The 26,617-nt window shown below is 45.6% G+C and overlaps 1 long non-coding RNA gene across 1 annotated transcript in view; it reads right to left on the bottom strand.

The window, feature by feature from the left end:
• Window positions 1-6,048: 6,048 nt before the first annotated feature.
• Window positions 6,049-26,617, bottom strand: part of LOC121291895 — a 156,829-nt gene continuing 136,260 nt past the window's right edge. Inside the window, exon 3 of the long non-coding RNA XR_005946111.1 lies at window positions 6,049-6,202. This is a non-coding gene — a long non-coding RNA (uncharacterized LOC121291895). The remainder of the gene's footprint in view (window positions 6,203-26,617) is intronic.

Genomic DNA, 26,617 nt, shown 5'->3' with positions numbered 1-26,617 from the left:
AATACAACACAGCCCAATAATACACAGCTCAACATAACACAGCCCAATGATACACAGCCCAGCACAACACAGCCCAACATTACAATGCAGTCCAACACTAAAACACAGCCCAATAATACACAGCCCAACACAACACAGCCCAACACTAAAACACAGCCCAATAATACACAGCCCAATAATACACAGCCCAACACTAAAACACAGCCCAATAATACACAGCCCAATAATACACAGCCCAACACCACACAGTCCAACACTAAAACACAGCCCAATAATACACAGCCCAACACAACACAGCCCAACACTACAACACAGCCCAATAATACACAGCCCAACACTATGACACAGTTATGTAAAGTTTGTGCCTGATTGTGTACCTTCACTGTCAGGTCAAAATCTTCAAACTCTCCCCCTAACAGCACTGTGGGTGTAGCTGCACCACATGGACTGCAGCAGTTCGAGAAGGCAGCTCACCCCCACCTTCTCAAGGGCAGTTAGGGATGGGCAATAGATGGCGGCCCAGCCAGCGACGCCCACATTCCATAAGTTAATAAAAAAATAAAAATCAGTATCACACCAATTTCTTGAATTCTGTTGCTAATTTGAATCTTTCCAATTATTTTAAATGAATCAATAGAAAAAATATGATATTTTCTCTTTAAAAAATAAAACAATTGTCACTGCCCAGGGCTTAAAGTTTGTTGGAAGATATTACCTCACAGCTCATTGCAATGAGAGAGTTACCATGTGCAGAATACAGATCAGTAGCTTCACATTGCATTCCATAATGCATGTCTTACAACTCAGCAGTCAAACTGTTCCTGATCTTTGCAAAGTGTGACCAAGCTCTTTCCCAGTTAGTTCAATGTTATCAAGGCCATGTTTCTGAGAATTTTAAGAATTTTTGAGACATTGAATTGCATTAAGTTTGAAAGTGAAACCCACAGGAGTAATTGCACTTTCTTTACAACCAATAATAACTTGAGATAAATAAAGCTTGATAAGTCTGATTGAGCTTCTCACAACTTTCTATATCATCAATGTCCCAGGCTGGGACAAGTGTTTGGTCTTCAAATCTTCTCTCAAATTGGCTCTACCGTTTACTCTCAGACAAGTTCCTTGTGTCAAATTCAGGAATGTTCCTGTGCTGCCTAATATCTTATTAGGTTAAAGTATAATCTATGAGCTAATAACAGTAGCCATTACAATCAGAACTGGATATTCTACTTTCCAGCTGATACAATAGCACCCTCATTGCTGATTCCCCAGCACCCTTTTGTCACTTTTTTATCCAGAATCTTAACTGGATCAAGCATCACGTATCAACACTGAGACACCAAAAGTAGAATCTGGATATTCTGCAAAGAGTGGCTTATCTGCTGACCCCCTCAGAACCCCTCTGGCATCTACAATGCTCAAGTCAGGAGTGTGATGGACTATTCAACACTCACCTGGTTGGGTGCAGCTATAACAGCCTTCAAGAAGCTTGACAGCATCCAAGATAGAAGGGTCTGCTTAATCAGAACCCCTGCCACTTAACTCATTATCAACCTCCAAAATCACTAACCTACAGTGGTTGCTGAACACATTATCTACAGGATAGACTGCAGCAACTCTCAGCCTGAGAAAGGCAAGACCATGAGAACATTATTACCTGCAGGTTCATCTTCAATGATGCAGCATCCTCATTCGATCATATTCAGCTATTCCTCCATCACTCAATCAATGTAATAGAATCTTTTGCTGAACACCATTCTGGGAGTGTCATCACCATATAAACTTCAAAAATTCAATGAAGGGCTTGCCATCATCTTCTTAGGATGCTTAAAGATATTTTATATCCCAAGAGTATTTTTTTTAAAGAAGACAAATTAACAGTTGAACGGGGTTCTGGAATAATATCAGGCCTTCTGAAACCTATCGCCAAGAGAAGGGCACATCTACTGGAGTTGGGAGGAGAGCATGAGATCAAAGCGGAGTATATTCAGCAATCTGATCTTCTGTAACTAGCATTAGGACCAAAGAGAAGGCAGTTCAAGATGAATAAGCAATACAAATTGATGAAGGCTCATCATTGACCTGAAACATTGGGCAGAATTATCAGGTCAGTGTGTGGACGTGGTCCCTACCCACTCGAGTGTAAAATGGCACCTGATGGTGACGGGTGAGTGTACCGATGCATCCCGCGCTCACATTTCACTCGGCGGGTGTGCGCAAAAGTCCGAAGCGCGCCCACCGACAATTAAGAGGGTAATTAAGCCCATTAACATTCTAATTTTCCCCGATTTTTCAGGGTCCGTCCAGCCTCACAGTTGGCCGATGGCCGAATCGGCCAGACAGCTTTGCATTTTTCATGATACCTCATCCAAGGGCGGGATGAGTTTTCCATTATTAAATAAGATAAAATAAGAATCTATGGGAAAATCTTTTATAATGTATACGTTCAGGTGACTGTCTGTGATGCTTAAACATTTTTGTTCTGATTTTAAAATCTTTATTTAATACTTTCGAAGTCTTCAGCTCCCTGAGGAAGCTCCCTGTCTTCAGGGAGCTTTCATTCAGCGCTTGCCCTCGCTTGCGCTTATGTCGGCTCCTGCCCTCCTCCTGCCCCTACCACAGCAGCGCTGAGCATTTCAGTGTGCACTTCATGCTGGCTTCCTGGCTACTCCCGGACCTGCTGATTGTGACCACCCGCTGACCTGAAAATTCTGCCCATTAACTCTGCACCTCCCTCCAAAGATGCTGCGTGATCTGCTAAGTATTTCCAGCATTTTCTGCTTTAATTTAACAATTAAAACTTGACTTGTAGCTTGCTGGGATAGTTCTTCTTGCTAGGGTGACCAGGCTTTGAAAACTCCACCTTGGAACACATTGAAATGACTAGGGGAAATATTTTTAAAATTCATTCACGGGATGTGGGCTTCGCTGGCTGGGCCAGCATTTATTAAAAACAAAAAAACTGCGGATGCTGGAAATCCAAAACAAAAACAGAATTAATTACCTGGAAAAACTCAGCAGGTCCGGCAGCATCGGCGGAGAAGAAAAGAGTCGATGTTTTGAGTCCTCATGACCCTTCGACAGATGAGGACTCGAAACGTTGACTCTTTTCTTCTCCGCCGATGCTGCCGGATCTGCTGAGTTTTTCCAGGTAATTCTGTTTTTGTTTTGGGCCAGCATTTATTGCCCATCACTAATTGCCCTTGAGAAGGTGGTGGTGAGCCAATTCTTGAACCACTGCAGTCCATGTGGTGCAGGTACACCCACAGTGCTGTTAGGGAGGGTGTTCCAGGATTTTGACCCAGCGACAGTGAAGGAACGGCGATATATTTCCAAGTCAGGATGGTGAATGACTTGGAGGGAACTTCCAGGTGGTGGTGTTCCCATCTATCTGCTGCTCTTGTCCTTCTAGATGGTAGTGGTCATGGGTTGGGAGGTGGTGTCGAAGGAGCCTTGGTGAATTCCTGCAGTGCATTTTGTAGATGGTACACACTGCTGCTACTGTGCGTTGCTGATGGAGGGAGTGAATGTATGTGGATGTGGTGCCAATCAAATGGGCTGCTTTGTCCTGGATGGGGTACAGCTTCTTTAGTGTTGTGGGACCTGCACTCATCGAGGCAAGTGGAGGGTATTCTATCACACTCCTGACTTGTGCGTTGTAGATGGTGGACAGGAAATGAGTTAATCATCACAGGATTCCTAGCCTCTGACCTGCTTTTGTAGCCACAGTATTTATATAGCTAGTCCTGTTCAGTTTCTGGTCAATGGTAACCTTCCAGATGTTGATAGTGGGGGATTCAGTGATGGTAATGCCATTGAATGTCATGGGGCGATGGTTAGATTTTCCCTTGTTGGAGATGATCATTGTCTGGCACTTGTGTGGTGTGAATGTTACTTGCCACTTGTCAGCCCAAGCCTGGATATTGTCCAGATCTTGCTGTATTTCGACATGGACTGTTTTGGTATCTGAGGCATCGTGAATGATGCTGAACATTGTGCAATCATCAGCGAACATCCCCACTTCTGACCTTATGATGGAAGGAAGGTCATTGATGAAGCAGCTGAAGATGGTTGGGCCGAGGACACTACCTTGAGGAACTCCTGCAGTGATGTCCTGGAGCTGAGATGACTGACCTCCGACAACCATAACCACCTTCCTTTGTGCTGGGTATGACTCCAACTGGCAGAGAGTTTTCCCCCTGATTCCCATTGACTCCAATTTTAGTAGGGCCATGCTCGGTCAAATGATGCCTTGATGTCAAGGGCAGTCACTCTTGCCTCACCTCGAGAATTCAGCTCTTTTGCCCATGTTTGAACCAAGGTTGTAATGAGACCAGGAGCTGAGTGACCCTGACAGAACCCAAACTAAGCGTAAATGAGCAGGTTATTGCTAAGCAAGTGCCGCTTGGTAGCACTGTTGATGACCCCTTCCATCACTTTACTCATGATCAAGATAGACTGATGGGGTGATAATTGGCCAGGCAATGACCATCTCCAACAAAAGAGAATCCAACCATCGCTCCTTGATGTTCAATGGCATTACAATCACTGCATTCCCCAGTATCAATGTCCTGGGGGGTTACCATTGACCAGAAACTGAACTGGGCTAGCCATATAAATACTGTGGCTACAAGAGCAGGTCAGAGGCTAGGAATCCTGCGGTGAATAACTCACTTCCTGACTCCCCAAAGCCTGTCTACCATCTACAAGGCACAAGTCAGGAGTGTGATGGGATACTCCCCACTTGTTTGGATGAGTGCAGCTCCCACAAAACTCAAGAAGCTTGACACTGTCCAGGCCAAAGCAGCCCACTTGATTGGCACCACATTCACAAACATTCACTCCCTCCAACACTGATGCACAGTAAGCAGCAGCGTGTACCATCTACAATGCAATGCAGGAATTCACCAAGGCTCCTTTGACATCACCTTCCAAACCCACCACCACCACCATCCAGAAGGCCAACGGCAGCAGATAGATGGGAACACCACCACCTGGAAGTTCCCCTCCAAGTCACTCACCATCCTGACTTGGAAATATATCACCATTCCTTCACTGTCACTAGGTCAGAATCCTGGAACTCCCTCCCTAACTGCACTGTGGGTGTACCTGCACCACATGGACTGCAGCGGTTCAAGAAGGCAGCTCACCACCACCCTCCCAAGGGCAATTAGGGATGGGCAATAAATGCTGGCCCAGCCAGCGAAGCCCATATCATGCGAGTAAATAAAAAAAAATTATTACTTACGGACATATTGAACTTTTAAGTAAGACTTTTTTTTAAAGAGAAAAAGGACATACAAGTAAAATTTAATTTTAACTGACTGAGACCGTAAAGAAACCATTTTCTGGAAAATTCCTTTGTGGATTATTTCTAATCTGTGTGCATGTGTGTCGCATTTTTATTATTTTTTCTCACATTGTAGTAACTAATAAACTCACTGTTCCTTTGACTCAGGAAAGTCCGGTTAAATTGATCCAAAAACATAAATACATTTGGACTGGGAAAAGGTATCCACAAGGGAAGGGACCCTTTTTAAATTAACCTTATTGTGACTAACCAAGGGGGGGGTTGAATAAAGAAGGGGAGCCAGTTCATCCTTCCTCACCTGGGGTATCTTGTCCGGGATCATAACAATTTAGGGGAACCTTGTCCAGGGACTGGTCGTAACATATCCGAGAAGGGTAAGTGCTGACGGAACTCTCTGATGTGGATCATGTGAAGAGGGAAATTCTGCAAGCCGGGACATTTGAGTTACTTTGAGAAAATTGTCAGGACACCAGAACATTTATTGAAAAACTGAGACTGTTCCAGCTAAACCGGCTCATCTGGGTCCCCCATACGTTGAGCTTCAGATCCTGGTGCTTTTTACAATTCACTATGTTTACTGTACAGTGAAAAAAGGGACATGATGCAGCAAAATTTACCTTCTTCACTCTTGAGGTTGAACGTGCAGTTTGTTGGATTGGATTTGGTGTATTTGGAGCAATGTAACTGTGGTTTGTAATGCAGTATAACAGAACAGAATCACACCCAGCTCCAGTTCTGCAGTAAATATTGGATTTTATTCAGGATAAGCAGCTTGTTGTCCAATTGGGAGCTAAATAATAGGAAAAGCCTTGTTCTGGGAAACTTAGCTTCACCGTCAGTTGTAGGTCATCAGCATGTTTGCCTGTTACCAGTCTGTCAACAGCAGCTCTCAACCTGGAAAAGGGTAGGAAAAAAAAACAAAGTTATCTCAGATATATTTTGCTCTTTCAAGGAACATTGTCTTTGATGATAAGGCCAGCATGTGCTGCCAATCCCAAATTGGCCTTGAACTGAATGGCTTGCTAGGCCATTTCAACCCCATTGCTGTGGGTCTGGAGTCACATGTAGGCCAGACCAGGGTAAGGATGGCAGATTTCCTTCCCTAAAGGACATTAGTGAACCAGATGGGTCTTTATGATAATCAATGATGGTTGCTACGGTCACCACTACTAGCTTTTATAATTTCCGATTTTATTAATTGAATTTAAATCTCACCAGCTCCTGTGGTGGGATTTGAACCCTCATTCTCAGAGCAATAGCCTGGGCCTTTGGAGCTAATCCAGTGACATCAGCATTACACCACCATCTTCACTTTCTAACCCGAGGTCCAATATTTCCACAAGCTGTGAACCATCAGCTGCATAAATATCTTTATAATATCCTTTCGCTGGTCCTATTATTAATGAGTATTCACATGATTGCTTGGTGGTGTTTGAGATCTTTACTCACTGATGTCACCCTTTTCACAGCCCCGTGATCGGGTCCGGATAGCGAGTATGATACTGAAGTAGGAAAGCAGAGGCCTGCGCTGCACTGCAATAATCTGGAGTCATCAGTTCCAATCTGACCATGGCAGCTGGGGCATTGAAATTCAATTAATTAGCTAAATCTGGAATAAAATGCTCCTCTCAGTAACGGTGACTAGGAAACGATTGCATTTTCATCCCATCTGCTTTTCAGCGAAGGAAATCCTTACACAGTTTGGCCTATGTGACTCCAGATCCACAACAACCTGCTTGACTCTTAACTGTCCTCTGAAATGAGCTAGTAAGCTATTCGGTTGCATCAAAACTGCTCTAGAAAATTTTAATAAGAATACAACAGGATGGGCCACTGACATTGACCTAGGGCATCGGAAACGACAAGAGCACAGCCTAACCAGCAAGTGCACTTCACAGCACTGTCGACAACCTCTTTTGTCTCTTTGCTGATGATCAAGAGTAGTTTGGTGGGGTGGTAATTGGTCGGGTTGTATTTGTCCAGGAACCTTCTCCAAAGAATCCCTGATTGGCCAATTGGAGTTTTCTGCAAAGTCCGCCTCAATAACATCTGAGGGTTTGCGTTAAAATTGGGAGAGGCAGGCTGAGATAGTCATACTTACAAAATCATACCTAACAGCCAATGCCCCAGACACTCCATCAGCATCCATCCCTGCATATGTCCTGTACCATCATAGCTGCAAAAGACAATTAAGGCTTAAGCATTTGCAAATATCCTCAACAAGAAGTGCCAAGTGGATGATCCATCTTGCCCTCCTCCTGAGTTCCCCAACATCACAGTTGCCAGTCTTCAGTCAATTTGAATCATTCCACATGATATAAGGAAATGGGTGAAGACACTGGATACAGTGAAAGCTGTGGAGACTGACCTAACCCTAACTGAGAGATCTCTGTGCTTCAGAATGAGCTGCACCCCTGGATAGGCAAATCAAACCCAACCACTGACTGCTCCATCAGTCTCCTCTCCATCATCAGCAAAGAGATGGAAGGTGTTGACAGTGCCATCAAACAACACTTACACAGCAACAGTCTGGATGCTTAGCTTGGGTTCCACCAGGGTGACTCAGCTCCAGGCCTTGGTCCAAACCCTCCACCACACCTTCCCAACACCTCCCTCTCCCCCTCTATTACACCCACACTTTCCCTTGCCCCTGCCCTACACCCTTCGTAAACCCTCTCTCGTATTCTGCCTCCTCCCTCCATCACACCCTCCCTGCCTCCCCGCACATTTTGGGGCCTATGACTCTGCTGTTGTGATAAGAGAGCTACTTTTAACAATGTAAATTGATGGTGTGGACATTAAAGCTTATAAGATCCAAATGTAAAATTACCCAAACAATTATACAGCTAGTCAGCAGGGACTTCCTGAGCTGAACAAATGGGAAAATGAAACGTGCATTAGAAATAATTAGCTGAGAAGTGGTTTTGGTAATTTAAGCTGCTGAAACTTCAGTCTCATTTTTTTGTCACCTGAATGATTTCATTGTGTAAATCCCCTGTGCCTTTCCATTACTGTTCAGATATAGTTGAATTATAATGAATGTATAACTAGTCTGCCAAGATATTTAATGCTTGGATCAGGATCTCTATAGATTACTTATTAAAAACAAATGCTTAATTTGTACCTCAGACCATTTAATCATATGTTCTTCCACTGAGTGTATCTCGTACTCCTTTATTATCCAAAGTGCCAATCTTTTACATGAAAGCATTGTTCAGTTAATGAGTGACTACTGACAGGTACTGGATTGACAAATTTTGATTTGCTGAGTAACCTGAAAGCATTATTATGTATTATGGAGCATTTTGTATGTAAATAAAATACTACAGAATAAGACAGACTGCAGCATCCCTCTGTGAATGACTGGACTGTAGATTTGCTCTGCACAGCAAGGATGAATTTAGAAATAGAGCCATAAGAATGATATATTGGAATACCTAAGTTGGCACATTGTACATGTTATGTGAGGGTTAGTAAAAGCCGAGGATGTTCATGTCCTGAGCTCAAGATCAATAAAAAAATCTATATTTGCAAGAAGAATTCTTGCACTGTTCAGTTTCTATAGAAAACTAAAAGCCTCATGTCCTCTTCAGGAGCCCTTTTTGATATTCATGTTACTATTTATTGCCTCTTTTTGCTCTGTAATAAATGGTCCTTTGTTATATATATATGTAGGGGTTAAAAAGGTCAAAGTGTTAAAACATTCCCGGCATCAGCCATTATGAAAATAGCTTCGATTTCCCATAGGAAGATAATATTTTGTGATTTATTAACACTCTCCACTGATCTTATGCCCCAAGTTGGTATCAGAGGAAAGGCACAACAAGCTCGGGCTTGCTGCTTGAGTACACATCCTGTGCCTTCTCAATCTTGCCTGACTGGGTAAAACCTGGCTCTTTTTAGAAAGGGCAAGTCAATGAGATAAAAGCAAAAAACTGTGGATGCTGGAAATCCAATGAGATAATTTGCTTTGCATTTACATTCATCACATAAGTAGGATGCAATTGCAGAAAGACTAAAGTCGCTGCAACTTTAGTTGATGTTTAACTTGATTACAATTCCCATAAGCTACCTTTTATATTTTTATTATGTTTACAATTTGAATCTTTTGCTTTATCGTTAGACAGCATTCAATTCCCATCAAATCCATTCTTCTTTCAATTTCTATTCTGAAATGTATATAATTTTCATCAAATAACTCATTATACAGTGTGTACTTGAATACATAAGGGCTGATGATGTCTACATCATTTGATCCATGCTTGCTGGACAGATCATGCCATACTTGTTATCTCTATCCCAGTAGCTTGGAGGTGTGGAGCTCATCCTGTTGATACTGTGGTGTGCTATTAACAGCACTATTGTGATCCCACAGTTGATAGCAAACCTAACGTAGAAGTACCTGTGTAGAGTGGGAGGAGTCTTTTTAAAAGTCAATGGTTTAAGTCCTTATAACTTTGACCTAATTACCTTTTACTTATTTGTTGTGGGATAATGTTGCTGATTATTTTTCTTGCTCTGAGAAAATGTCTATGCATGACTAGATGTCAACGCATTAGATCAACCTAGAAAACTAACAGAAGCTGACAACTATAAAACTTCCCTATAACGACCTATGATATGTAAAATCAAGTAATGACATTGAGAGTGCAGTTGCAGGCTAATAAATCGACACGTGGGATTACCCGACGTTGCTTTACTTGGTTTGTAGGACTAAACCTCAATTACACAAAAGACCAAAAAAAATTAATGTGTTGAAGAAACAAGATTTATTTTTTTAAGATAGCTGAAGCTACATCACTTCCCAAGAAAATTTTACAAAGCGCTTAATGTATTTTTCAACATTTTGAAATTTACAATGAACCATATATGTTACATTTTTTATCACATGTGCACCTGGCGGGCTGCACTTCGTTTGGGACTTCGAGGTTTGTTTGCCTACCTTGCTTGAGTCAATTCTCACAATCATCAGCACCAGGCTTCCCAGACAGCACAATATCACTTTTAGGGGGTTCAGGGATAGGACCCTACCTACCAGAGCAGCCATAAGTGGGGGGCTTTTCAATGGCTGTGGGGCTAGGGCTTGCTTGGGGAAGGAGGAGAAGTGGCCTCAGACAAGGGAAGAGGTTGCAGGGCGAGGGCTGTACTGGGGAAGGGGGGTATCCCAGGGTGTGCGTGGGGTCACATGTTGATCTGTGCAAGTGGCCTCAAGATGGTGAGGGCTGAGGAGGCAGTCTCCAGAGGAGATGAGTCCAGATGGAGATGTGAGGGTGTGTGCGAGGGAGTGAGTGGTGATGTCCGTTGAGCTGGCAGTGAGTGAGATGCCAGTGAATGTGTGATGGGTTTGAGTGTGTGAGTTTAGAGTGATGAGCTGGTTGCCTTACCCTGGCTGCATGGATGAGATCATTCATCCTTCGTTGGATGATCAACCTCTTCTGTGCACAGTTGGCACTGATCACCACTGCCATCGTTTATCAAGCCGGAGTGGTAATGATGCTGCCCCTCCTGCAGCCAGACCAGGGGTAGAGGACATCACAGAGTCCAAAAGGCACTCGAGGGCTGTGGGCATCTTGCCCTTCGGGGCCATGTCTTTACTGCAGTCCTGGGCTGGAAGCGCTGAGCGTGGCTGGACTTTAAATGTGGTGCCTGGCGTGATGAAGCGGTGAGGTGATGGTGTGGCAGGCGAATGAGAGCTCGCCATCCATGGAAACGGTGCGTATTCTGGGAATGTATAATTAATGTGGGAGTTTGGGGTGATACAGCTATCGTGGCCGGTGGGTAAAGTGTTGTTTAATCGCCCGCGACCCACATGGTGCAAATCTGGGACAATTCTGCCCATTAACTCATTTTCATGAAAAATGATACTCCAATTGCCATTGGGGAATTAATTATTTTTCTTTATGTTTTTAAACTTTCTTGTACTACTAGTAGATGATTTCTAACTGGGAGAATAAAAAATTCAATTAATTTTCATTTTTTACAATTGTTTCCAAACACCTGGGAAATTTGAAACATATCTTATTCGCCATTGGGATTATCCAAGTTCAGACTTCAGGTAGTAAATTTAGAATTCATAGAATCACAGAATTGTTACAATGCAGAAGGAGGCCATTCAGTCCATTGTGTCTGCACTGGCTCTTCGAAAGAGCATTTCACCTAGTGCCATCCTCTTGCCTTTTCCCCGTAACCCTGCACATTCTTTCTTTTCAGATACAGTCTAATTTCCTTCTGAATGTCTCGATTGAACCTGTCTCAGAGTATGCATTCCAAACCTTGATCACTCACTGCGTGAATTTTCTCATATCGCTTTTGCTTCTTTTGCCAATTACCTTAAATCTGTGTCTTCTTATTCTCGATCCTTCCCCCAGTGGGAAGAGTTTTTCCTTAAATGTTCAGACCAGATCTCCTCCCAACCTCTGCTTCGAAGGAAAACAGTCCTAACTTCGCCAATCTATCTGAAGTTCCTCATCTCTGGAACCAGCCCTGTGAATCTTTTCTGCACTCTCTCCCATAGTTTCACATCCTTCCTAAAGTGCAGCACCTGGAACTGGGCGCCGTATCCCAGCTGAGGCCAAACTAGTATCTTACATATGGTCAAAATAACCTCCCTGCTCTTGTACTCTATTCACCTATTAATAAAGCCTAGGATATTGTATTGAATAATTAACTGCTCTCTCCACTTGTCCTGCTACCTTTAATGACTTATGCACATGTACACCCAGGTCCCTCTGCTCCACCACCCACTTTAAAGTTGTATCCTTTATGTTTTATTGTCTCTTCATGCTCCTCCTACAAAATGAACCACCACTTTTCTCTACGTTGACCTTCATGCCACCTGTCCACCCATTCCATCAACTTGCCTATGTCCTTTTGAAGTTCCACACTGTCGTCCTCACCATTCACAATGCTTCCAAATTTCATATCATGTGCAAATTTTGAAATTGTTCCCTGCACACCAAGGCCTAGGTCATTTATTTATATCAGGAAAAGCTTGGGTCTCAATACCAACCTCTGGGGAGCTCCACTACAAACCTTCCTCCAGCCCATTGACCAGAAACTGAACTGCACTAGCCATATAAATACTGTGGCTACAAGAGCAGGTCAGAGGCTAGGAATCCTGCGGCGAGTAACTCACCTCCTGACTCCCCAAAACCTGTCCACCATCTATAAGGCACAAGTCAGGAGTGTGATGGAATACTCCCCACTTGCCTGGATGAGTGCACCTCCCACAACACTCAAAAAGCTTGACACTGTCCAGGGCAAAGCAGCCCACTTGATTGGCAAAACATTCACTCCTTCCACCACTGACGCACAGTATCAGCAGTGTGTACCATCTACAAGATGCACTGCAGGAATTCACCAAGGCTCCTTAGACAGCACCTTCCAAACCCACGACCACCACCATCTAGAAGGACAAGAGCAGCAGATAGATGGGAACACCACCACCTGGAAGTTCCCTTCCAAGTCACTCACCAACTTGACTTGGGAATCTGTCACCATTCCTTCACTGTCGCTGGGTCAAAATCCTAGAACTCCCTCCCTAACAGCACTGTGGATGTACCTACACCACATGGGCTGCAGCAGTTCAAGAAGGCAGCTCACCACCACCTTCTCAAGGGCAACTAGGGATTGGCAATAAATGCTGGCCTAGCCAGCGATACCCACATCCTGTGAATGAATAAAAAAACATTCTCTATTTTAGTGCAGTCTGTCTTTCCCAGTAGTCTGTGCACCCTGGTTATTCCTCTCTGATATTCTCTCCTGGTTCCCACACCCCTGCTGAGTTAGTTTAAACCCTCCCCAACAGCACTAGCAAAACGCCCAGCAAGGAACTCAGTCCCAGCTCTGTTCAGATGCAAACCGTCCGTGTAGAGGTGCCATCTCACCCATAACCAGTCCCACTGTCCCAGGAGTCTAAATCTCTCCCTCCTGCACCATCTTTCCTGCCACACATTCATCTGTTTTATCCTCCTATTCCTGTATTAATTTGCATGTGGCACTAGGAGTATTTCAGAGATTACTACAATTGAAGTCCTGCGTGTTATTTTCCAACTAGCTCCCTAAATTCTAACTGCAGGACCACATCCTTCTTTCTACTTATGTTATTGGTACTGATGTGGACCACGACTGCTGGCTGTTCACCTGCCCCTTCCCACCTCCCCCTCAGGATGCTCTGCAGTTGCTCAGTGACAATCTTGACCCTGACACCAGTGAGGCAACACACTATCCTGGAATCACGTCTGCAGCTGCAGAAATGCCTATTTATTCCCCCAACTATCGAATCATCTGTCACTATTGCTCTTCCAGACTTCCTTGTGCCCCCCTGTACAGCTGAGCCACCCGTGTTCCCATGGGTTTGGCATTGGCTGCATTCCCCAGATGAACCATCACTTGCATCAGCATTCAGAGCTGAATACAGGTTGGAGAGTGAGATGTACTCAGGGGGTCCTGCACTACCTGCCTTTTCCTTTTTGACTGACTGGTGGCCATACATTCCCTCTCTCCCTGCAGACTCTCAAGCTGTGGGGTGGCCACATCTTTAAACATGCTACCCATGAAGATCTCAACCTCACAAATGCATCAGGGTGATGCCAGCTGCTGCTCAAGTTCTGAAACTCTGGAGCTAAAGCTGCTGCAACTGACGACACTTCCTGTGCCAATGGTTATCCAGGACATGGGAAACATCCTGGTGTTTCCACATAGCACAGGATGGCATTTTCGAGATTGGAGCAACCCTGTTCATCCCTCTATTTCTTAATTAGTAACCTTGTCATTGCTAATAAATCTTACTAATCCCAATCAATAGAATTATGCAAATATTGGCACCAATAAATCCCAAACCACCCACACCAAACCATCAGTCCTGCTTCTTCCTTCTTACCCTCCCCCCAAAGTTCCCATCTTCTCTCCACTCCCTCCCCTCCTCCCAGGCTTCTTGTTCTCCTGTCTCAGCTTCTGTCCTTGCTGTGCCTCAATGGATAGCTGAGTCAGAAAGTTGAGGATTTGAGTCCCACTTGAATGGGAGCATAAAAATCTAGGCTGATACTTCAGTTCAGCACTGAACTGCTGAGATGAAATGTTAAAATCAAACCTCTGCTCGCTAGGGTAAATGGAAGAGATCCTATTGCACTATTCACAAGGAAATTATCCCCAGTGTCCAGTACTTATGTCTCAATCAACTTTGCATTTTCATTATCACATTGCTCTTTAGGGGAACTTGTTGAGTGCAAATTGGCTGCTGCATTTCCTAAATTACAACAGCAACTGTACTTTGAAAGTACTTAATTGGCTGCAAAGTGCTTTGGACTGTCCTGAGATCATGAAGGGTGTCATCTTCCTTTTTTTACAAACTGGTGTTTCCAACCTCATCAGGAGAAATGTCCCCGGGCAAGTTTCTGTCCGTTTTCTCGTGGTTCTCTGAGCTGCTTTACAATACCGTGCCAACCTGCTGCCAGATGAGTGAAGAGAGAGTGGAGAGATTCCTCGCCTGATTTACATTGCTCCTCTGCTTTGTACTCGGGCCTGAATTTCATCCTTGGAGGGCAGGCGCGATCGGAGGGCTCATGAGCGTGAAACACGTCTTCCCAATGGTGGGAAAGGGCCAGGCGGGGACGAGGCCCTGTCAGCCGCCGGGGCCAGTGGTTTAAAAATGACACAGGCAGCTCCTCGAAGGCTGCCAGGGAAGAACATAATTACAGTGTTCTAGACACCAAAGCTATAGCCTCAAGTGTGGCTGGAGACACCAGGCAGGAGGGCAGGTCGGGTGGGCACTTGGCTCCCCAGCTCTCGGACAAGAGCCTCGTGCTCCTCCTGGAGGAGGGGACTGCCAGGAGGGACACCTTTGTCCCCAAAGATGGCAGGAGGAGGCAACCACACCTTACACAAGAAGCTTGGGAGGAGGTGACAGCCGAGGTCAGCAGCCACGACGTGGTGCAGCGCTGCAAAAGGTTTAACGGCAAGAGTGAGTAACATGTTGGCATGGATCAGTGTGGAGAAGTGTTAAAGTCTGGCCGTGCCCCTGTAGAGCTCAGGGGTGTTAGAGTCTGAGTGCCGACTGTCAATGACGCCAGAGCTGGCCAAGGGGGTGAGCCCTGGCTGCTTGGACTGAGTGTCTTGCGGCTCGAGGGCCACGACTCGGATGTGCCCTGCAAGGTGTTCCTCAGCTGGGGTTGGCCAGGCTGCAATGGTGCTGCAGGCAGCGAGGGGACTCATCAATGCTCCTCTGTGCTTTCAGGAGAAGACAAGTCATAACCATTTTGAGAGGTCAAGGACAGGTGGAGGCCCCCCCTAACCTCCTAATCCTGACCAGATTCGAGCAGGATGCCTTAGAGCTGGAGAGGCACCACCCACCTCGATCAACTGGCCGCAAAGAGACTGGGGTGTCAGAGTTGTCAGGGCACAGAGGTGAGAGTTTCAGTGCAAATATTTTTGTGCAGTCTCATTATTGATGGGAGCCTCAAAATTGGATTCCCCATTGATCATTGAAAGATGAAGGCACCATGATGCAGATCTCCATTGTCTCACCAGGGTGCCTGGCACTCACAGTGACAGTGTGATAACTTTAACTAATGACATGTCCTTGTTCTCCCTTCAGTTCACAAGCAGGCACTCGAACACAGGAGCCCGAAGACCCACCCCTGATGCCAGAGGACCACCGGTGGCTTCAGCTGCACCTGAGTCACACCTGTTCTCTGAACCAGGCACCAGCTCAGATACCAGCACCTCAGTGGGTGTTAGATCTTCAGCTAGGATGTCGGTGCACAGCGGTGAGGGCACTTCACACTCGCTTGAGGTGTAGGTGGAGGCAGACAGTGCCCAGGGCGTCGGCAGTCGGAGGACTGCTGGAGACCAGGACGATGCTGAGTCGAAGGCAGATGATGAGCCTCCGGAGTCGTCTATTAGGCAGGGATGCTGGATGTCCAGTGGGATGTGTGGGACGGCCTAGTGGAGATCCATAAGGGAATGTGTGCCAGGGTCTCTGTTATGAAGGAGACCATATGGAGCATCAGCACTGCATTTGCTCTCATGTCCGAGCGCACTGCCTCCTCTATTGAGAGAATGGCGGCTCTCATGGAGAGGCAGCTCCAGGGACAGAATCAGGGCTTCCTTGGGTTGCATTCGGACTGCAAGCCCTCACACAGGCACTAACCTCAGGTGATCAATGGCGGTGTGGGCAATGGATGAGGCACCCAGCATCCCACCAATGGCAAGGAGGGAGGTCCTGAGTGACCTCACATTGGCGCAGGAGCTGCTTGTCTCTCGGGGCTCCTCTCAGAGCGCTCTGGATGACAGCAGCAGCTCCTCCACCCTCTGCCAGTGACTGTGGCATCTGATGAGCTGCAGCGACTGGGGAGATGCCAGCTGTGGCACTGGCCGCTCCCTCCCAGGCGGGACCAGCACAGGCTCCACTGGCCAGAGGACGCCCGGCAAGGTCACCAAGGCCAACAGGACAGCAGAGTGAGCAGCTGTCTCCAGTGCCGGTGCCAATGAGTGGGGGGGCACCAAGACTTGGCACTCGCAAGTGTAATTTTAAGTCACCGTGAGCACAAGAGGGACGGGTCACAGGTGATCTTCTGTTGTGTAATATTTTGTTTATGTTGACTGGTCTGGGAATGAAGATCAAAGAAGATTATGTTAATTTGTTTGGATTGTCAAAATAAGGTAAATTTTGTTTTTTTCGTAATGGTCTAAGCATCACCTTTGTATTTTATTGGTGTAGGGAATGTCAGTATGTGATGCTGGACACGAGTGGCTCTAAGCTTTATTGCACAGGAATTGAATGGACTTCGGGTTCAAAGGAAAGGGTCATTTCAGACACCCAGGATGGAGGCAGCAGCTCTGGGGTGAGGTGGAAGCAGATCTTTGGCAGCCGAGCTGAAGGAGAGTTGGATCAAGGTGTCCCTGGTGTCCCTGCCTCCCTGAAGGATACAGAGGTCTGCCTCCTTGCTCTCAGCATTCTCCTCACCATGCTCCTCTTCTGACTCACTACTGCACTCATCCTCTGTGACCCGTGGAGCTGCATCAAGATCCACTTCCCCCCTTTGCCAGTGCCAGATTGTGGAGAGCACAGCATGCAACCACTATCAGTGACACCCACTCTGGAGGGTATTGTAATGCTCCTCTGAACGGTCCAGGCATTGGAAGTGCATCTTAAGAAGACCTATGGCCCTCTCTATCACCATAAGACCATAAGACCATAAGACATAGGAGCAGAAATTAGGCCATTCGGCCCATCGAGTCTGCTCCGCCATTCAATCACGGCTGATAAGCTTCTCAACCCCATTCTCCCGCCTTCTCCCCGTAACCTTTGATCCCCTTACCAATCAAGAACCTATCTATCTCAGTCTTAAATACACTCAATGACCTGGCCTCCACAGCCTTCTGTGGCAATGAATTCCATAGATTCACCACTCTCTGGCTAAAGAAGTTTCTCCTCATCTCTGTTCTAAAAAGTCTTCCCTTTACTCTGAGGCTGTGCCCTCAGGTCCTAGTCTCTCCTACTAATGGAAACATCTTCCCCACTTGCACTCTATCCAGGCCTTTCAGTATTCTGTAAGTTTCAATCAGATCCCCCCTCATCCTTCTAAACTCCATCGAGTATAGACGCAGAGTCCTCAAACGTTCCTCATATGTTAAGCCTTTCATTCCTGGGATCATTCTCATGAACCTCCTCTGGACCCTCTCCAGGGCCAGAATATCCTTCCTGAGATACGGGGCCCAAAATTTCTCACAATATTCTAAATGTGGTCTGACCAGAGCCTTATAAAGCCTCAGCAGCACATCCCTGCTTTTATATTCTAGTCCTCTAGAAATAAATGCCAACATTGCATTTGCCTTCCTAACTACTGACTCAACCTGCAAGTTAACCTTCAGAGAATCCTGGACTAGGACTCCCAAGTCCCTTTGCACTCCAGATTTCTGAATTCTCTGCCCATTTAGAAAATAGTTTATGCCTCTATTCTTCCTACCAAAGTGCATGACCTCATTCTTGTCCATGTTGTACTCCATCTGCCACTTCTTTGCCCATTCTCCTAACCTGTCCAAATCCTTCTGCAGCCTCCCCGTCTCCTCAATACTACCTGTCCCTCCATCTATCTTTTTATCATCTGCAAACTTAGCCAGAATGCCCTCAGTTCCTTCATCTAGATCATTAATGTATAAAGTGAAAAGGTGTGGTTCCAGCACTGACCCCTGCAGAACTCCACTAGTCCCCAGCTGCCATCCTGAGAAGGACTCCCTTATCCTCACTCTCTGCCTCTTTCCAGACAGCCAATCTTCTATCCATGCTAGTACCTTGCCTCTAACACCATGGGCTCTTATCTTACTGAGCAGCCTCCTGTGCGGCACCTTGTCAAAGGCCTTCTGGAAGTCCAAGTAGATAACATCCATTGGCTCTCTTTTGTCTAACCTACTCGTTAGCTCCTCAAAGAATTCTAACAGATTTGTCAGGCATGACCTCCCCTTGATGAAACCATGCTGATTTTGCTCTATTTTACCATGCACTTTCAAGTATTCTGAAATCTCATCCTTAATAATCGATTCTAAAATCTTACCAACGACCGAGATCAGTCTAATCGGCCTGTAATTTCCCGTCTTTTGCCTCACTCCCTTCTTAAACAGGGGAGTTACCTTAGCAATTTTCCAGCCCTCTGGGACTCTCCCTGATGCCAATGATTCCTGAAGGATCACCACTAACACCTCCACTATCTCTTCAGCTATCTCCTTCAGAACTCACCGCTCTTGTGAAGGCATGGCTCCTATTGTCTCGCTGCTCAGCCTTTGTTCTTGGGTGGTGGAGAGGCGTCATGAATCATCTTTTCAAGGGATAGCCCTTGTCACCCAGCAGCCGTCCATCCAGTCGGGCTGGAACATGAATAGCCTGGGAGTGTCTCAAGATGTAAGCGTCATGGGAGCTGCCTGGGTACCTTGCACAGACTTGCAGAATCTGCATCCTGTGATCACACACTATCTGCACGTTCATTGAGTAGAATCCCTTCCCATTGACAAAGACATCTGGCTGACCCACTGTTGCCTTAATGGCCACATGTGTGCAGTTGATTGCACCCTGGGTGTGGCAAACCCAGCAATCGTGGCAAAGCCTCTGGCTCACTCAGCCTGCCTGGCCTTGTTTGTATGGTAAAGAATAAAGGTCAGTGCCCGCCTGAACAGAGCTTCTGTCACTAGCTTGACACAACTGTGGACAGCTGATTGGGAGACTCCACACAGATTCCCCACTGAGCCCTGGAAAGAGCCGGAGGTCTCGAAGTTGAGGGTCACTGTGACCTTCAGAGCCACTGGCATGGGCTGTCCACCCACAGTCGGAGGTGATCTCAGGCCCAATCATCTGACAAATGGAGGTCACGGTCTCCCTGGAGAGGCAGAGCCTCCTTCGGCATTGCACCTCGGACATATTGAACATAAGAACATGAGAAATAGGAGCAGGAGTAGGTCATTCGGCCCCTCTTGCCTGCCCCGTCATTCAATAAGATCATGGCTGATCTGCCCCAGGCCTCAACTCCTCTTTTGTGCCAGCTCCTCATAGCCGTCAACTCCCTGATATTTCAAAAATCTATCTACCTCCTCTTTAAATACTTTCAATGATCTAGTCTCCACGACTCTCTGAGGTGGAGAATTCCAAACGTTCACTGCCCTCTGAGAGTTTTAAATGAGTGTCCCCTTATTCTGTAACTATGTCCCATAGTTTGAGATTCCCCCACTAGTGGAAATATCTTCTCAACATCTACCCTGTCAAAACCCCTCAGAATCTTGTAGGTTTCAATAAGAACTCCCCTCATTCTTCTAAACTCTAATAAATAAAGGCCTAACCTGTTTAGCTGTTCTTGATAAGTCAACCCCTTCATCCCAGGAATCAGCCTAGTGAATCTCTTTTGAGCTGCCTCCAATGCTAGTCTGTCCTTTCTTAAATACAGGGACCAAAACTGTACACAGTACTCCAGGTGTGGCCTCACCAACACCCTGTACAGTTGTAACAAGACTTCCCTATTTTTAAACTCCAGCCCCCTAGCAATACAGGTTAAAATTCCATTTGCCTTCTTAATTACTTGCTGCACCTGCATGCTAACTTGTGTTTCATGCACAAGAACACCCAGATCCCTCTGTGCTGCATTTTTTGGAATCTCTCTCCATTTAAATAACAGTCTCCTTTTGATCCTTCCTACCAAAGTGCATGACCTCACACTTTCCTACATTAATTTCCATCCGCCAAGTTTTTGCCCACTCACTCAACCTATCTGTATCCCCTTGTAGATTCCTTATGTCCTCATCACAACATGCCTTCTCATCTATTTTTGTATCATCAGCAAATTTGGATACCCTACACTCTGCCCCCTCCATCAAGTCATTAATATAGATAGTAAATAATTGAGACCCTAGGACTGATCCTTGTGGCCCTCCACTAGTTACATCTTTCCAACCTGAAAAAGACTCATTAATCCCGACTCTCTGCCTTCCGTGTGTTAACCAATCCTCAGTCCATGCTAATAGATTACCCCCGATACCATGAGCTCCTATCTTGTGCAATAACCTTTTATTGGCACCTTATCGAATACGTTCTAGAAATCCAAACACACTACATCGACCGGTTCCCCTTTATCAAAGAACTCTAGCAAATTTGTCAAATGTGATTTCCCTTTCACAAAACCATGTTACTTGGTTTGATTGTGTTAAGCTTTTCTAAATGTCCAGCTATCTCTACTTTAATAATGAACCCTAGCATTTTTCCAACGACAGATGTTAGGCTGACTGGCCTATAGTTTCCTGCTTTTTGTCTCCCTCCCTTCTTGAACAGGGGGTCACATTAGCGGTTTTCCCATCCGCTGGGACCCTCACGAAATCCAGTGAGTTCTGGAATATTTTGACCAATGCCTTCACTATTTCTGCAGCCACATCCTTTGAGGTAGCTGTATCGCCACATATAAACCCTGGCAGCAGGATAGTGGCATCTTCTGCAGCCCCTTCTGCCTTAGTCTACCCTGTTGGCCATGCGCCCCTTGTGCCTGCGCCTCTCCTCCCACAGGTCCCTCCCCTGGAATCTGCACTGGGACACCTGGCCTCCTCTCCCTTCTGCCCCTCTCTTCCTCCTCAGAGGAGGTGCCTCCAGGGGAGACCACAATCCCTGTTACCAGGGTACGGGAAGGCTGTCTGATACCTGGAAGGGTCCACACGACCTGAATCCTCCAGGGGCCTTGGACACCAATGATTCTTGCAATGAAGCCTAAAAATGCTAAGGCTAAGCTCAGAACAGAGATGAACCTGTCAAGTTCAAATAATCAACCAGCAGCAAACTACCTCCTAAATTCCTCACTACTCACACTGGCAATGCTGCTGACACTTTTTATCCCACCTTTGGGTGTGGTTTCGCAAAATGTGGGCTGCCCACCTGCCCGTTTTGCCCGTGCGATGAGCGGGAAATCGCCAGGTCAACATAAAATCAGGATCAATTGGGTTTTTAATGGCCTTAAGTGGCCTCTTAATTGATGGCGGGCTCCCGCGCTCCTGCCGACCTGAAGATTGCGCGCGTGTGGGATGACATTAGGATGCTCGCCCCGGCGTCTTTCCTGCTATTTCACGCTCGATCGGGTCGGGCACCTTGAAATTCCGCCCTTGGTGTCTTTGCACTGATTAGAACTGGAACTGAGTGGCATGGTAAGCAGTGGATGAATCGAAGCTTTCTTTCCACTAGCACACTCATGCTGCTGTGTTCTAAACTTTCACTAACACAACAGAAAAAAGGAATGTTCAGATAAAATTAAAAATGATCCTAAATGTTCGAGTGCTTGAGCACTTGTAGTGTTAACATCAATTTAGTTAATCACGGTGAAACAGCCCAACTCTTTTCTATCCAACTCTTCCTATAAAGAACTTTCTGTTGGTTCTGATGTTGTGCAATTAACAATGGATCCACTGTATTTCTGAGAATAATACATGAATCATATTAACATTTGCTTAGGAAAATATTCAAAAGTAACATTTGTAAAAAATGAAATAAGGCCAACAGCAATAAGTTCTGAATTGTTATGTCGCCATCTGTGCATTTAAGGCAGCGAGTGGAGAAAAACAGAATAAATTCTGCCTTTGGCCTTTTAAAAGGGCCGAGCCGGCAGCAAAAACCATGACCTGCTGCCTTCTCTGCCCAGAATCAGCCCAGGCTCCTGGGCTACAAATGGAGGCAGCCTCTATTGTGGGCAGAACATATAACTGAATACAGCATTGCAGTAAAAGCCCTGATCAGTTAGTTTCTTCATTAAGATATCCATTTTATAAACAGGTGAATTTCAGTGAAATTTGCCAATTCAGTAAACTTTGCAGAATTCAATTTGTTTTTAAACTACGGAAAACTGTCAGCTCAATAAACAAAGTCCCAGTTGGGCTGCAGTGAGCAGCAGGATCTTTTCACATAGTGGACCCACCCCAGCCTATACCTATTGTTGAGACTTGTGAGTCCCAATTGCATGCTTGTTGCAGGGTGACTGAGTTGGTTAGATAGAATAGTTCAGCAGACACTTCTTAGGTGGAACACAGTCTGTTTATTTACAAGGTACTCAACAGCTACACATGTTTCTACACCAAACTCTATTTACATACTTCTGCTGCTCACTTGCAGACTACTGACTTCCAACTAACTACAGAGCTAGCCCACTCTACTCCACTATTGGTTACACAAGATCATGTGATCTCCCTTTCTGACATCCTTCTTAAAGGTATACTACACATTACATAAAACCATAGTCACCACACCTACATGCCCCCTCCCACACACCCTGCACTACACCTTCCCCCAACAGACACACCCTACACACACAAACACACCTCCACACACACACCTCACACACCTCCTGCACACACACACACACACACACACACACACACACCCATACCAACACCCCACATACATAGACAAACTGACACACAAACACCCATACACTTCCAAGCACAATCATCTCTGCACACATAGCAACTTTTTTTTTGGAAAAATATACCTGGGAACAGCCCGTAGAGCACAGAGTCCTGTGTCAGTGCACTGCTCGGGATGAACCTCATCAAGAACCACTGCATCTCTCTCCAGACCTTCTTTGCATAGGCACAATCCACAAGGAGGTGAACAACCGTCTCTTCCCCACCACAGCCACCTCGAGGGCAATGTGCAGATGGGGTGAGGCTCCTGGCGTGTAGGAAGGATCTGACAGGGAGGGCCTTTCTCACCACCAGCCAAGCTACGATTTGGTGCTTGTTGGAAAGTTCTGGCGATGAGGCATTCTGCCAAATGACTGACAGTCTGCTCAAGGAGCCATCCCACAGGATCCACCCTCTCCTATTCCCACAGGGCCTCTAGGGTGTTACGTGCTGACCACTGCCTGATGGACTTGTGGCCAAAGGTGTTTCTCTGCATAAATTTTTCTACGAGGGACAGGTGGTACGGCACGGTCCAACTACTTGGAGCGTTCCACGACAGCGTGGCCAGACCCATCCTTCGCAACACCGGGGACAGGTAGTACCTCAGCATGTAGTGACACTTGGTGTTTGCATACCGAGGGTCTATGCACAGCTTGATGCAGCTGCACACATCAGGATGAGGGCGATGTTGGGCACGTTTTCTCCCCCTTTATCTAGAGGTTTGTACATCGCGTCCCTGCGAACACGATCCATTTTCGACCTCCAGATAAAGCAAAAGATGGCTCGGGTGATCGCCACCACACAGGAGTCTGTAATGGGCCAGACCAGCAACAGCGAGAGTGCCTCACACCTGATGACCAGGTTCTTACCCGCAATGGAGAGGGAGCGTCGCTCCCACATGCCCAGTTTTCTTTCCACCATAGACACATGCCCCAATCCCACATAAACACATTCTCCTCACACACACCCACACATCCACAAACATGTACACTCCCAATTTAAATAGGTGTCAATGGATGGTGACCAGTTTATATTTCTCCCTCGCTAACTTTTAGGTTCTGAGCAGAATTGTGGTATCTTTACAATCATAGCGGCTGCAGAGAGCAGCTACTTATTCAGAGAGAGAGAGAGAGAGAGGATCGAATCTGAGTGCTTCCTGTGCTGACCTGTATGATGCACTGACTCACCACCATAATTGGCCATCAGGGAGCAGATAGTTTTAAAAGGCTTGCAATTCTAGAGAAATACAGCCTCTTTTTTTATACTGGGCTAGATGTTTGGATTTTGAAAGATCTAAAATGATCAGCCAAATAGGGGATTGACTGGAAAGTTATTTTTTCTGTGCTGTCAAATGCAATTTGTAATGATGATGGATCCATTTCTGAACTAACCCAGATCCCTGCAGCTGTGCTGGGATCACTCCTTTTGTCACTCATTAGCATAGGCTCATTTTGATGCTGGCAGAAACACTCTGTATCTCAATGCCTCAGTCACTTCATAATGATAACTAAATCTATCCTTTCCCTTATCTCTGGATCACAAGTGTACAGCCCACAATTCACACTGGAAAGACATTATTATTGGCAGCAAATTGTTAGAATAAATTAGTGGAAGTAGACTTCAGGAAATGATCTTTATATTTGCATTTAGCAGCCACTGCTGGGTGCTTTCTGTAAGGTTTTTCAGGTGAGAATAAATTACTTTGCTTAAAAACAAACAAAGCAAGTTTTGGAATGTCACAGTAGTTTTGAACTTATTAACCTTCCTTGACAATGGCAGGGGAGAACCGAGCAGCCATGGACCCACATCTGGCCACTTCACAACAACACACATCAGCAAAACATCACAGGTGTTGATTTTGAGGTGCCATATTTTGATCTGTGACCCCCCTCCTATCCAGAGGAGGTAAGTCTTGCTTCAACATGGTGCCTCACCTGAGGATTCCATATTTGCGTGTGAGTCTATTACACCATGAGGACAGGGTCTGGCATAGTGATGATCCCATTGGACGAGAAACCCATAGGACAAGGCTAATGTGCTGCAGACATGGGTTCAAATCCCATCGCGGCAACAGGTGAATTTAAATTCAATCAATAAACTCTGGAATTCAAAGTCTCAATAGTGGTGTCCATGATAACTGTCATTGCTTGTTGTAAAAATCCACCTGGTTCATTACTGTACTTTAGGGAAGAAAATCTACTGACCTTACCTGGTCTGGCCTACATGTGACTCTAGACTCCAGGTCCCAGGTAATGTGGTTGACTCTTAACTGCCCTCTGAAATGACCTAGTAAGCCACCCAGTTCGAGGGCAATTAGGGATGGACAACAAATGCTGGCCTTGCCAGTGATGCCCACATCCCATGAAAGAATAAAGTCAGCCTGGGTAATGTTCAGACTGGACCAACGTCCAAACCTCATTGTAGGTAACCTGAACATAACTGGGAGCCGCAATTAATGGTGACCAATACCCCAGAAACAAAGAAAAACTTGCATTCTGTATCATCCTACACAACTTCATGGCAAAGCACTTTACAACCAAAGGAGTACTCGTTTGAAACAAAAACAAAAATTGCTGGAAAAACTCAGCAGGTCTGACAGCATCTGTGGAGAGGAAGACAGAGTTAACATTTCGAGTCCATATGACTCTTCATCAGAACTACAGAGAAATAGAACTGTGGTGAAATATAAGCTGTTTAAGGGGGGTTGGACAGGTGAAGGTGGATGGAGCACCAGTGATAGGTGGAGGCAAGGGGAAGATTGCCAGAGATGTCATAAACAACAGGTCAAAGGGGTGTTGATGGTGGTGATATTAGTACTCATTTGAAGTGTGATCACTGTTGTAATGTAGGAAACGCAGCAGAAATTTACACACGGCAAACTCTCACAAACAGCAATGTGATAATGACTAAATAATTCATTTTTATGGTGTTGATAGAGGAATGAATTTTGACCAGGACACTGGGCATAACTCCCCTGCTCTTCTTCAAAATAGTGCCATGGGATGTTTACATCTACCTGGGAGGACAGACAGCACTTCTCATCTGAAAGATGGTGTGGACTAAATGGTCAACATCAGAAGTACTTGATGCTGATGTAACTGCAATGTAATAATACATGACTAAATAACAGAGATCTGGAGGGAGGAGATGTCCAATCTCATGCAGTGTCCCAAAGTTGTACATAAAGCTGTAAATAAATAATAATGGTTGTAACAAACTACAGTCTTGAGTAGCTTAGGAAAATTAACAAATCCTGACGAACCCCATCTAGACCCCGAACACACATCATAACATGGTGGCAGCGGACAGTGAATAAAAGACCCAGAAAAACTTCAAGAGAAGATTACAGGCCTGACAAGCCTACTGATCCTTAAAAGAAAGACAAAAGGAGAAGAT

Source organism: Carcharodon carcharias, chromosome 19 (assembly GCF_017639515.1).
Source record: "Carcharodon carcharias isolate sCarCar2 chromosome 19, sCarCar2.pri, whole genome shotgun sequence".
In the NCBI taxonomy this organism is placed as follows: Eukaryota; Metazoa; Chordata; class Chondrichthyes; order Lamniformes; family Lamnidae; genus Carcharodon; species Carcharodon carcharias.
This window is presented reverse-complemented; position numbering and strand designations above follow the sequence as displayed.